Source organism: Mauremys reevesii, linkage group 1 (genome assembly GCF_016161935.1).
Source record: "Mauremys reevesii isolate NIE-2019 linkage group 1, ASM1616193v1, whole genome shotgun sequence".
NCBI lineage: Eukaryota > Metazoa > Chordata > Testudines > Geoemydidae > Mauremys > Mauremys reevesii.
In genome coordinates this window covers 17,758,280-17,771,067 of record NC_052623.1, presented here as the reverse complement: position 1 = coordinate 17,771,067, position 12,788 = coordinate 17,758,280, and the positions used below count along the sequence as shown (strand labels likewise).

Sequence of the window (12,788 nt, the reverse complement as noted above, 5' to 3'; positions counted from 1 at the left end):
GGCTCATGCTCCGTCCAGCCCACTACCCTGTCCCCGAAAGTGGCCAGGTCCAGATGCTCCAAGGACAGTACAAGAAACCCAGCAGCAGACAGATGTGCGATATCTGTCCCCAGGGGAGTCTCACCTAGTACTTAGCAGCGAGGTCTTATATCCCATCCTAACCTCTTTTTGAAGTATTTAACACACCTGGGAATCTAGGGAAGATTAGAGCCAGGACCATGGGCTGCTCAGGCCCCAAACTTCCTACCAAGCTCATATTTTCCAGTAGCCTGGAATCACCTGGAGGAATTCTTTATGTTTAAGGAAAGACGCATCCAGTGGTGTTTGTTCTTTATTGACTCTCCTTTGGAAGTTAACTTGGCCCTTATCATCGGAGCTATTTAAGCGGGTATAGCGCTGGTGCAAGGGCTCTTGAGCCAGATAACAAGTGCAGCACAAGCTTCCCCTAATACTGGCCTTACCCGACCAGCAGGAAGTACCTTTGGGAGTGGAACTTGGCCATTCTGCAGGAGAGAGTCCGGTCCGCTCTCTATGCCGGTTCAGTCTCCATTGATACTGTTGACAAGAGTGCAGCGGTGATATGGGTTAGCTGGACGGCACTAGAGGTTACTGGTGGGTGGTGGTGCTAATGGGGCTGTTTGGAGTTTAATGATCGTTGGGCTGAAATTCTTAAAACGAAGTAGAGCGGCCAAGTGTAAGGTGCAGTAGCTGCGTTCCGAGTACAGGCACGTCACCGGTGCCAGCCGCAGTGGATTCTCTCCAGCCAGCTCTGTGCTTCCTACTTTTGTTTATGCAGATGGTGTTTCTCCAGCCGTTCTCTGCCGCCTTGGCCAGACCTCACACTAGGGTGCACGCCCTGATCGACAGCTTCGGTTAGGGAGAAATTTCCCTGATAACGCAACAAGGTGCATAAGGTGCATTTTACACTGAAGCCTGACGCACATAACATTGGCCACTGCTGGAGGCAGGATACCGGCTCAGATGAATCATTGGTCTGCCAGGAGGCATTTAATGCTGATGAGAAAAGCGAGTTGTGCCAGGTTCAAAGTGGGTGGGGCACCTGGCGAGCACAGAGCTGGGAGAAGAAGTCCACAAGAATTGATACGTGCCCAGCTACCATAGTGATGGCAGCCAGATGCCTACCTAGATTTGTCATCCCCTCCTGCTCTTACCACATGGCTCCGTCAATGTAACACACCGGTGAGCATACGTGTCAAGTCCCGCTCTGTGCCCATCCATAGAGGATAGGAGTTGTTACAGCCCCTAGCTACAGAGGCTTGGTTCTTTAATTAACGTATAGGAACTTACGCTTTTAGCTCTGGGGTCTCTGGTTCAATGCCCAGTTTGTCATCCAAGAAGGCAGCCATCACATCAGTAAAGCTGGAGAAATAAAACTATGGATGGTGGATGCATGTTTGTTTGCACCGTAATCAGTGATGCACAGTGTTGGCCGATGCAGTGACACTGGTGAAACCTGATGAGACCAAAAGGGCAGCTGCAGGGCTGGCTTTAGGAAGTGCTGGGCCCAATTTGAACAGTTTCAATGGGCCCCTGGCAGGGATGACTAAAAAGAAAAAAAAATGTTTCAGAGTAGCAGCCGTGTTAGCCTGTATCCGCAAAAAGAACAGGAATACTTGTGGCACCTTAGAGACTAACAAATTTATTTCAGCATACTTCAGCATATTTCAGCCCATGAAAGCTTATGCTGAAATAAATGTGTTAGTCTCTAAGGTGCCACAAGTACTCCTGTTCTTTAAAAAAAAAAAAAAAAACACGTAAAAAACATGTGGGGCTATACTCACTGGACAGTGCTCCAAGTCTTCGGCGGCACTTTGGCGACGAGTCCTTCACTAGCTCCAGGTCCTCGGCAGCACTGAAGGATCCACTGCCGAAGACCCAGAGCAAGTGAAGGACTCACCGCCGAAGTGCCACCAAAGACCCAGAACAAGCAAAGGACCCACCGCCGAAGTGCTGCCGAAGACCCAGAGCGAGCGAAGAACCCGCCACCGAAGTGACAAAGACCCAGAGTGCCACCAGGTGAGTAAAAATTAAAAAGGCCTCTAGCCAGGGAAGGGATTCTCACTGGGCGCGGGGCCCTCTTAGGCGCAGGGCCCAATTCGAGGGAATTGGTGGAATAGGCCTAAAGCCAGCCCTGGGCAGCTGTGTTCATAATGCTGTTCCCCAGCCCCCGGTCACGACATCCAGTAAGCTACAGTGCAATACTCACAAAGTCAGGTGGTGGTTCCGCCACATCCATCGTCACACGAACATATGTGGGCTCTCTCAGTCCCATGACGTGTTTTGTCCCGTTGGATACAGCGTGGTACAGACGGGGAGCATTTTGTGGGCTGCAAACCAGGTCATGTCATAACAGCCCCAAGTTCCTTCTCAGCTAGCTGGCTGCAAGTTCTTCTCCACTGTGTTTTTACAGCTCCGGGCATGGTGGATCCCTGGTCCATGACTGCGGCTCTGAGGTCCTACAACAATACAAATAATAATAATCAGTTAATTTAGGCACAGTTTGGGGTTCCAGCATTGTAGCCACTGGGACGTCTCACCTGAGTAAAATTACTCGTGTGTAAATATGTGTAACTCGTGACTGGGCTCTGGGTTCTGCGTCTGCCTCTGCATGATCTACAGATCTGCTACAGCCATCTATTAGGTGGATTCATCCGCAGACTGTAGACGCTTCTGCTCTTAACATTGGAGATCCTGGGTTTGACTCCTGATGACAACCATTGGGAGGATTGTTCCGTTCAAAGGCCTGGGAGCTCAGTGACCGGATACAAACTGGCTAGGTCTGGAAACTGAAGCCATGCCAACCAGGTTTTAAGCTACCTGGCAGTTAACAGTCATCTGTCAACAGGATCTGAGCAATCCGTATTATGAACTAGCTTGTTTGCTCAATTACTGCAATATTTGTATTAAAGAAAGAAGCCCGGCATTGTTGCTCTTTTCCGTACTTGCTGTCGAAAGCCCAGGCTAACAAGGGGCTGCCACAGATCCGCTGCCCCATGACTCAACAGTGAGTTAATCACAATTCACTGCCCAAAAACGTCACTGATGCAAAGATCAGGTTGAGGAGCAGCATCTCATAGTCTTCTAGAACCTCAGAGGTACCTGCACCGAAACCTCTGCAGCAGGAGCAGTGGAAGCTCCTTTAAAGTGGGGGCCACCAGTGCCTGCAGGGGCGGCTCCAGGCACCAGCGCAGTAAGCGCGTGCCTGGGGCGGCAAGCCACGGGGGGCGGCCTGCTGCTTGCTGTGAGGGCGGCAGTCAGGCGGCCTTCGGTGATGTGGCTGCGGGAGGTCCACCGGTCCCACAGTTTCGGCAGTAATTTGGCGGCGGGTACGCCGAAGCCGCAGGACCGGCAGATCACCTGCAGAAACGCCGCTGAATCTGCGTGACCGTGGGCTGCCTGACTGCCGTGCATGGGGTGGCAAAAAACATAGAGCCGTCCCTGGGCACCTGAACTGTGGCCATGCCCCCCACACTGCCCCTTCCCCCAGGCCTTGACCCTGCACTACCCCTTCTCCCTGAGGCCCCTCCCCCACACCACCTCTTCCCCAAAGCCCCTCCCCCTCATTCCTCTCCACCCCCTCATCACTCGCCCCTATGGCTGCTAAAAAGCTACGCCCTCCCATTTTTAAAAGTGACGGGGCCATGGCCCCCTGTCCCATCCCCCCACATTCCGGCACCCCTACTCTGCAGACTGGGGAATACAGAGTTAAGATACGCACCAGCCCCACAACCTTAACACTGCCCTCTGGGGCTGGTGAGGGGATATACGGCACATATGTTTCAACCAAGCCTGCCCCATAATAAGCAGCCAGGAGAAGGGGCTACATCAATGTGCCATTTTATGTTTTGGGTTGTGTCCGACCGAACAGTATTCTCTCAATCATCGTGCATTGACTGTCCTCCACCCTTTGATCAAACAACCCCGTATTTACACTGGCTGTGCTGTGGCACACCACTTTGACAGGTTCTCTTTGCGTGTGGGGCTTAGAGCAGTCTGAATGTTATTTATTGGCGAGGCTGTATCAGAAGAACAACTTGGTCAAATGAGCCCCCAGCTAGCAGAAAAAGGCAGAACAAGAACCAATGGCAAATTCAAATTAAAAATAAGGCACAAATGTTTAACAGTGCGGGTGGTTAACCATTGCAATAAACTACCCAGGGAAGTCATGGATTCTCCATCTCTTGATGTCTTCAGATCAAGACCAGATGCCTTTCACTGAATCATAAAATCATAGGACTGGAAGGGACCTCGAGAGGTCATCTAGTCCAGTCCCCTGCAGTCATGGCAGAACTAAGTATTATCTAGACCAGGGGTCGGCAACCTTTCAGAAGTGCTGTGCCGAGTCTTCATTTATTCACTCTGATTTAAGGTTTTGCGTGCCGATAATACATTTTAACCTTTGTAGAAGGTCTCTTTCTATAAGTCTATAATATATAACTAAACGATTGTTGTATGTAAAGTAAATAAGGTTTCAGAATGTTTAAGAAGCTTCATTTAAAATTAAATTAAAATGCAGAGTCCCCCGGACTGGTGGCCAGGACCCGGGCAGTGTGAGTGCCACTGAAAACCAGCTCACGTGCCGCCTTCGGCACCCATGCCATAGGTTGCCTACCCCTGATCTAGACCATCCCTGACAGGTGTTTGTCTAACCTGCTCTTAAAAATCTCCAATGATGGAGATTCCACAACCTCCCTAGGCAATTTATTCCAGTGTCTAACCACCCTGACAGTTAGGAAGTTTTTCCTAATGTCCAACCTAAACCGCCCTTCCTGCAATTTAAGCCCATTGCTTCTTGGCCTGTCCTCAGAGGTCAAGAACAACAATTTGTCTCCCTCCTCCTTGTAAAAACAATTTTCTGGAAGATCTGCTTTAACCAGACACAAGTCGTTGGGCTCCATATAGGAATCACCAGATGAAATTTAGTGGCCTGTGATCTACAGGTCAGGCTTGATAATCTAATGGTCTCTTCTGGCCTTAAACTCTAGGGCTGTATCTGCACCACTAACTGTACCCCTGGCTCTGATGAGACACAGCAGTTTTCAAAGTAATCTGAATACACGTGTGGATTTTAGAGCACCTTCAAATATTGGTTCTCACTGGAAAAGTTCTGCTATTGGGGCAAACGTTTCAAAAGCCCCTTTGCAGCTCCCCTCTACAGGAGCACAATGAAGGCAAACAGTAAGAACATGCACAGCAGACACACTCAGCAATGCGCCAGAGGCAGGACTCGAACTCAGAATCAATGAGCATAGCTCCTGCTTGATGGCTACAGCACATTGTCCTGAGAGCCTCTGATACTGGATATGTCTGTTGCCCATCACCGAGCAGCAGTCCTGCAGCATGTGCAAAAATCACTGACTCGAGCTGCCTTGGAGAGGCTCCAGTCCCCAGAAGTAACTTTTGAAATAGTTTCCCCAAAGGGACAGTGGGCGCCAGACACTAGCTCAGTTGAAAGGTGAGAGGGACGTACCACTTTGAGGAGGATCAGTGCAATGCTTTGAGCCTCAGGTGCTTGCAAAACAAGAGACAAGAACCACCAGGCTTTGATGCCATGTGATTTTTGGGAGGGTGGGGGATTGATTTCAAAGTTAAACCACTGACCCCATCCTGAGCCCTGATGAAGTACAGCGCATTTCAAGGTGTATTTTAGAGCACTTAGAAAAGCTGGCTATTAAAGATCCAACCTGTCTCTGCCCCACCACTGTAATGAAGGGTTGGCCTAACTCTACCCTCTCTGCAGTTAGTGGCCGAAGTCCCATTACTTCCATGGGAGCAGAATCAAGCCATATGTTCTTGTGCTAATTGGCTCTGTCCTGGGACTTTCATCTTGACCCTCCCCCGCATACATTGTTCTGAATTTGTTTCATAAACACAAGGGCAAACTGTCCCGTTGGGGCTCTGGGACAACCAGACCATTCTTACGGTGCCTTACACACAAGTGCAGAACTGTCCCTGGGAGACAGTCAGATCCCCAGTAACAAGGCTCCGACAGCAAACGCCAGATCATCCTGGTTAGGTCCCTTGGCTTTTAGACTCAGAGAACTATAGGGTTAGAAGGGACTGCAAGAGTCATCTGGTCTAACCCCCTGCCAAGATGCAGGAGTCTGACCGCCCAGACAGTAACTGTGTGACTCTCACAGACTGCGTTTGTCCCAGATCCCATGAGGAGGCTGGTCTGGGTTTGTCCAGACTCAGGGAATGACTCCCAGAACTCTTTCCATTGTACTAGTTCCAGTCTGAAATCTCCAGGAGAGCCGTTCATTTCATCGGCACCCAGGCACATGTTCCCCAGCAACAAAGGCAGACAGCAGCTTAGCTCTGTTGCTCGGGGAGCAAACTTCAGCCCTCTTTCAGCCAACCAATGAGCAGGATCTATCCATCCTGTCAACATACCTTGGGTTGAATAGCATCTGATGGGTAAATTCATAGATTTTAAATCCAGATGAAGGGACCACTAGGTTGAGTTTGACCTCCTGTATAACACAGGCTAGACAACCTCACCCAGTTACTTCTCTACTGAGCCCATCATTTATCTTCGACTAAAATGTATCTTCTAGAAAGGCCTCCAGTCCTGATCTGAAGACTTCAAGGCATGGAGGATCCACACCTCCCTTGGTAGTTTGTTAATCACCAGCACTGTTTGGGGGAAAAAATGTGCCTTATTTCTAATTTGAATCTCTCTGGCTTTGGCTTGCAGTCATTGGTTCTTGTTCTGACTTTCTCTGCGAAATTAAGAAGCCCTTTACTACTCTGTATTTTCTCCCTGTGAAGGTACTTATACATCATAATCAGGTCACCTCTCAGTTTTCTTTTTGATAAGCTAAGCAGATTGAGCTCCTGAAGTCTCTCCCGGGAAGGCTTTTTTCCCAGCCGGGGGTCATTCTCACGGCTCTTCTCCGCGCCCTCTCAACTTTCCAACAGTCGGTGGAATCAAGTCCAATGGGGCCAATTCCTGGTCCCACTGAAATCTAGGAGAGTTTTGCCACAGACTGGTGGGAGCAGAAATTTGATCTGCTGAGTGTGACGCCAAGATGCCGTGGTGAAAACTCTGTATAAAAAACCTTTATCAGAGTGAAGTGAGGTGGAAACCCAAAGAAGATGTAAGTCACCCCAGCTTGGAGTCCTTCCGGCTCCCCTCTGAGTTTGGCTGCCTGGGCTGCATGTCGGGGCAGAATCTGAACCATCATCTTCCCATTAGAGCTGCGAAAAGGAGCCGTGCAGTCGGTCTGCACCATAGGTTGTTTAGATCCCTGCTTGAAAAGAAAATACCAACACTGATGTTTACCTCTGAGACGTTTAAGACAAATCAAAGAATCTGACTGAAGCCACAGTCCCAACACCTGTTAGCACATCACTGAAGGTCAAAGCTTCTGAATAGAGAGTGGAACAAAGGCGCCTTGCCTGAATGCACCTAGCCAGTCAGTAGCGGTGACCCACGGGGACCGGACTCTCCCCTGTTATGGTTTCAGCTCTTTGTTTGTGGAACTATTGAAATCTTTGCAATTTAAGAACGAGAAATCTGGGCATCGTCGCTATTTATAGACTTGTTTACAAGATGCTGCCAAGGCTACTGGGGTTACGTCCTGGCCAGTGAGTGTGTGTTCCAGTCGTGTGGCAAAAATAGAGACGCCATCCTGGAAGGATGTCTGTCCATTACCCTGCAGGCTTAGTCCTCAGATCTGGCCAAACGCTCGCTGCTATTTATTATTTCTGTCTCTCTTGGGGTTTTATACTGCTGTCCATCTCCTGCAGTATCTGGGCGCCTTCCATGTAAATCAGTAGCAAAGTCCCTAGTGGGCTTAATGGTGTCTAAAGATTTGTCTACACTGCGCACTAAGCCCAGGCTCTGACTCTGGTTTGGGCCCACCCACCCGCTTTCCGTCCACACACATCAGTCTGACTTGGGAAAGCAAGCAAGCACCCAGGTCCTAGGACCTGTTAGGGGAGTAGGTCACAGCTTGAGTCCCACTGTGACTTGGGTCCAAGCCCTGTCATTTTGCAGTGTGGACACTGGTCAAGCCAGAGACCTGAGTCAGAAGGTCTGCATAGTGAAGCAAGGAAGCATTAGCATGGCTGTGAGACCCGGGTCCAGCAATGGTAAACCCAGGGGTTGGATACACTGAAGCCACAAGCCTGAGTCCCACAAACCCGGGCTTAGTGTGCAGTGTAGACACACCCTCAGGCTCTTCTCCCTTATTTGGAGGTGTAGCGCCTAAGTCTGCAACTAAGATTGAGTCCCCACTGTGCTTGGCATTATCAAAACTCACAGTTGGCTGGTGCCTGCCTGAAGATCTTAGTCTAACTAGGCAGACAAAGGGTGGGAGAAAGGCAGGAGTATTATCCCCATTTTATCGGTGGGGAATTGAGGTGTGGACGGATCAAGGGACTTCCCCAAGATTCCCCCAGTGTGTGCTCCTGCCACATCTTACAAGCTATGTTGGGGAGGCCTGGGTCAGAACTTAGGCATTCCTTGAGCATCTCCTATCTAGGTAGTGGAAGAATTGGTAATGGTGGTTTAGCAGCAGCACCCTTCCCCCTGAGTCAGTACTGAGCCAACGTACCAGCATGGCCGTATGTTGTTGGAAGAGGTCTTGACCACATGGGATCATCAAAGAGTCACGTTTCATAAGAGCAGGGGCATTATTTCCCTGTCCTGGCCAAATTCCAAACCCCAAATCTGGCAAGTACATGCTGTCCCCCTGCAGCTTCCCCCGGATCTCGTCTTCGTCCTCCCTTCCTGCCCTGTGTGAATGCACAGCCTTGCTGTGTGGTGTTAGACAGTGGGTGTGTCTGTGGCAGGAAAGTGATCCCTGTACACGCCTTGCCTAAACTGCCGGGGTGCAACAAACTCAAATTAATTAATGTTCGCAAAGCACAGTGGCATCCTCAGATGAAAAGCACCATGGAAGACCATCGTTTTATTACTCCTTACTCACTTCCCAGGGTGGTTATGAGGGCAAATGGATGCTTGTCAGGGTCTTTAAGAACCTCAGATGGAAGACAAGTGCAAATTGTTTTGATCATATTGAATACCGCTTAGTGAGCAGAACTCACCCTTAGGAACCTGGAGACTGGGCACCAATCCTAAGGAAATTTTTGCCCTTCAGGTTATTTTTTAAGCTTAATGAACACAACAACGAATTAATCTTTTTTATTCACCACTAGAAGATGTAGCAGAGAAGACTGTCCTGTGTTTCAGTGGTTCTGAACCTTTGGAGCTAATCCCATAGTAAGAAAAAGGCAAATCCCTGAATGACCTGACCTGCCTTCCGTTTTCCCCCTCTTCCAGTGTACTTCTGAAAAGCAGAACAGAAATACAGAAGCAGTGTTACATGGCCATCGTCCCATGACAACTAGGCCCAGAGTTGTGGGGGGGAGACATGACACAATGCTTTAGGGAGGGATTAAATCTTAAATTAGAAAGTGGAGCATGATCTTGCATTGCTAGATCAGGCACCAGGACACATGGGTTCTACTCCCAGTTCTGTTATTTGCTAGCTGCGGGGCACATAACCTGTTTATCTAGCTGTGAAATGGTAACTGTTTCCTGAGTGGTTTAATTCGTTCAGGTTTATACAATGCTCTGAGATTCTTGAATGGAAACCAGGGGTGCCTGACTCAGCTAAGGAGATAGATGCTTGTTTGTAATGCAGGGGCTTACAAAGCAGGGCAACATTTCTGCCCATATTGGTGGATCATTAGCTACCACGCATGCTCTGCGTTGCCTTAGGGGGCAGCTACTTTTGTTGCTTGTTTATTCTCTTTGTACAGTAAATGTAAAAGCCCCATAAAAGCGGATTTTCTTTTTTTCTTCTGGATGAGACCCTTGTGTGATTTGTGCTGGGGCGGGGCAGGGAATCTGGGCCTGTCCATAGAATAGTTTGATAGTCTCGCAATAAAGATCTATTTTAGGAGTTCTGGAAGCGCCACCTATTATGAAGGTTGCCTGACACGTCCCATTATAAGACCCTGTTTTCAGTTGCTTAGTACTTTGCCAAACTTTAACCATTTGGGCTGAAATTTTCCATGCCAGGTGTCAGCCTCAGGCTGAAGTTTAATGAAAAAATTCACCAAAAACAGTTCAGCCATTTCTGAGAACAAGGCTAGGGAAACATACATTGTTTTGCTCATCTTTCAAAAAATTATGGTGTGCTAGCGCAATGGTTTTCAAACTTTTTTTCTGGGGGCCCAGTTGAAGAAAATTGTTGATGCCCACGACCCAACGGAGCTGGGGATGCGGGGTTTGGGGTGTGGGAAGGGCTCAGGGCTGGGGCAGAGGGTTGCGGGGTGGGGGTGCGCTCTGTGGGGTGGGGCCCGGGCTGGGGGGTTCAGGGGGTGGGCGGGGGCTCTGGGCGGGGGCAGGCGGTGGAGGGGGGGGCGGGGGCCCGGGCTCTGGGTGCAGGCTCTGGGGTGGGGCCAGCGAGGAGGGTTTGGGGTGCAGGAGGGGCTCCAGGTTGAGGGTGCACTTAGGCCTGGGGTAGGGGGTTGGGGTGCAGGGGTGAGGGCTGCAAGGTGGGGCCGGGAATGAGGGGTTCAGGGTGTGGGGGGGGCTCTGGGCTGGGGCAGGGGTTTGGGGTATAGGAGGGGGTCAGGGCTCTGGCTGGGGGTGCAGGCTCTGGGGTGGGGCCAGGGATGAGGGTTTGGGGTGCAGGAGGGGCTCTGGGATTGGGGGATTTCAAGGCTGGGCAGGGAGTTGGGGTGCAGGAGGGGGTCAAGGCTCTGGGGTGGGGCCAGCGATGAGGGGTTTGGGATGCAGGAGGGGCTCCAGGTTTGGAGGGGAGCTCAGGCCTAGGGCAGGGGGTTGGGTGCAGGAGGGGGTCAGGGCTCTAGGCAGGAGGTGCAGACTCTGGGGTGAGGCTGGAGATGAGGGGTTTGGGATGCAGGAGGGGGTCAGGGCTCTGGGCGGGGTATGTAGGCTCTGGGGTTGGGCCAGCGATGAGGGGTTTGGGATGCAGGAGGGGCTCCAGGTTTGCGGGAGAGCTCAGGCCTGGGGCAGGGGGTTGGGGTGCAGGAGGGGGTCAGGGCTCTAGGCAGAAGGTGCAGATTCTGGGGTGAGGCTGGAGATGAGGGGTTTGGGGTGCAGGAAGGGGTTCTGGGTTAGGGGGGCTCAGGGCTGGGGCAGGAGATTGGGGTGCAGGGTTGGGACATGGACTTACCTCCAGCGGCTCCCAGTCAGTGGAGCAGCTGAGATTCAGAGGCAGGCTTCCCACCTGTCCTGGCACTGCAGACCGTGCTGCACCCCGGAAGCAGCCAGCAGCAGGTCCTGCTCCTAGGCAGAGGTGCGCAAGTGGCTCTGTGTGGCTCTTGCTTGCAGGCACCACCCCTCCAGCTCCTATTGGCCAGTTCTCGGTCAATGGGAGAGCGGAGCCGGTGCTCAGGGCGGGGGCAGCACGCGGAGCCCCATGGCCCCGCTGCCTAGAAGCCGAACCCACTGCCTTAGCCGGGCAGAACCACTGACAGGACTTAACGTCCCAGTCGGCGGTATGACCAGAGCCACTAGGGTCTCTGGGTGCTGAGCAAGGTGACCCAGTGTCTTACATGACCCAAACTTTGAAAAACACTGCACTAGCGCCCCTGTGCTTTGGGGCAGGGACTTGACATTTGGGCAGGAGGTGGCCTGTGTGTCAGGGAAGTGCAGTTTGCTGTCCCTGGAGAAATCCACCCAAATCTGGCCAAATTATAAGATGTTGAAAAATGGCACTTTGCACATGCTTGGTAGAGACTTGCTAGAGCGTAATTCCCTGAAGATTCTGTCTGCACTGAGCATGCTCCAGCCCAGGGGTGAACAGGCCTTTCCCTGTAATTACATTTTGGGGCTGTGTTAGGTGAGCAGGCACCTGACCTGAGAGCAGGAAGCCTGTCTCTTCTGTGCGCTCAGCGCCCCTGCCCACCTGGCGGGGCCCCGGCAGCTTGGAGGAGGAAGCTGCCTGACTTGAATCCAGACCTGGGGAGAAGGGGGAAGTAGACTGGGACATAAGGAAGCTGGGGCTGGAGGGGACTGGGAATTGAGAGGAGGACACTGGGCGAGAAAAACAAACAGTATGTGATCATGTACTTAAAAGATTTTTTCATAATATATATGCACCAGGGGGCCACGTTAAGGCTGCAAGGCAACCTTGATTCTGAGATTTCCTAGCATTTGAGTACCTGGCTTTGCCACCTCAATAATGTTCTTTTAACAAAGCGTTTTGTGCGTCTACCACTGCAAATAGACTGGAGTAATGGTTCAAACAACAAAGCAGACAGGCTATGGGAACTGCTGCACTCATTCCCGCCCATACACGTCTCCAGTGAAAGAGCTGGGACAATGAACTACTGGTAGCTGCTGCCAGCTTCTAATCCTGGGCGGCACAGGAAAGGCCTGGCCATGAATAAAGGAAGTTAGAGTTTGAATATTTGCTGGTGTTGCAGGGCGTGAGGCATCTACCTGATGATGACACACCTGGTCCAGGAAATGTCAGAAGACGCTAAGCATTCCTGGAAGGTAACATTAATCCCTTTGTTCTACAAGTCAGGTTTTTAATTCCTAGTGAATCTGGGTCCACAAGAAAGGCACTGGATACAGAGGTTCCTCTATGCACAGAACAGATACGTTTTTATTATGATCATTTGTATTGTAAAAGTGACTAGAGGTCCCATCTGAGATCGCGCCCCCCCTCCACCTCCGGGCTAGGCTCTGTACAGACATATAGTGAAAGACTGTCCCTGCCCCCAAAGCTTGCAGTCTAAATAGACAAGACATGCCAAGGGGGGGACGAAGGAGGTAT

The 12,788-nt window shown here is 51.0% G+C and overlaps 1 long non-coding RNA gene across 1 annotated transcript; it reads right to left on the bottom strand.

Annotated features, from left to right (window-relative positions):
• Positions 1-873: 873 nt before the first annotated feature.
• LOC120395650 lies at positions 874-2,704 on the bottom strand. The gene is made up of 3 exons (XR_005592729.1): positions 2,559-2,704; positions 2,228-2,477; positions 874-1,380 (listed from the first exon to the last, which is right to left on the bottom strand). It is a non-coding gene; the product is annotated as an uncharacterized LOC120395650 (long non-coding RNA).
• Positions 2,705-12,788: the final 10,084 nt, after the last annotated feature.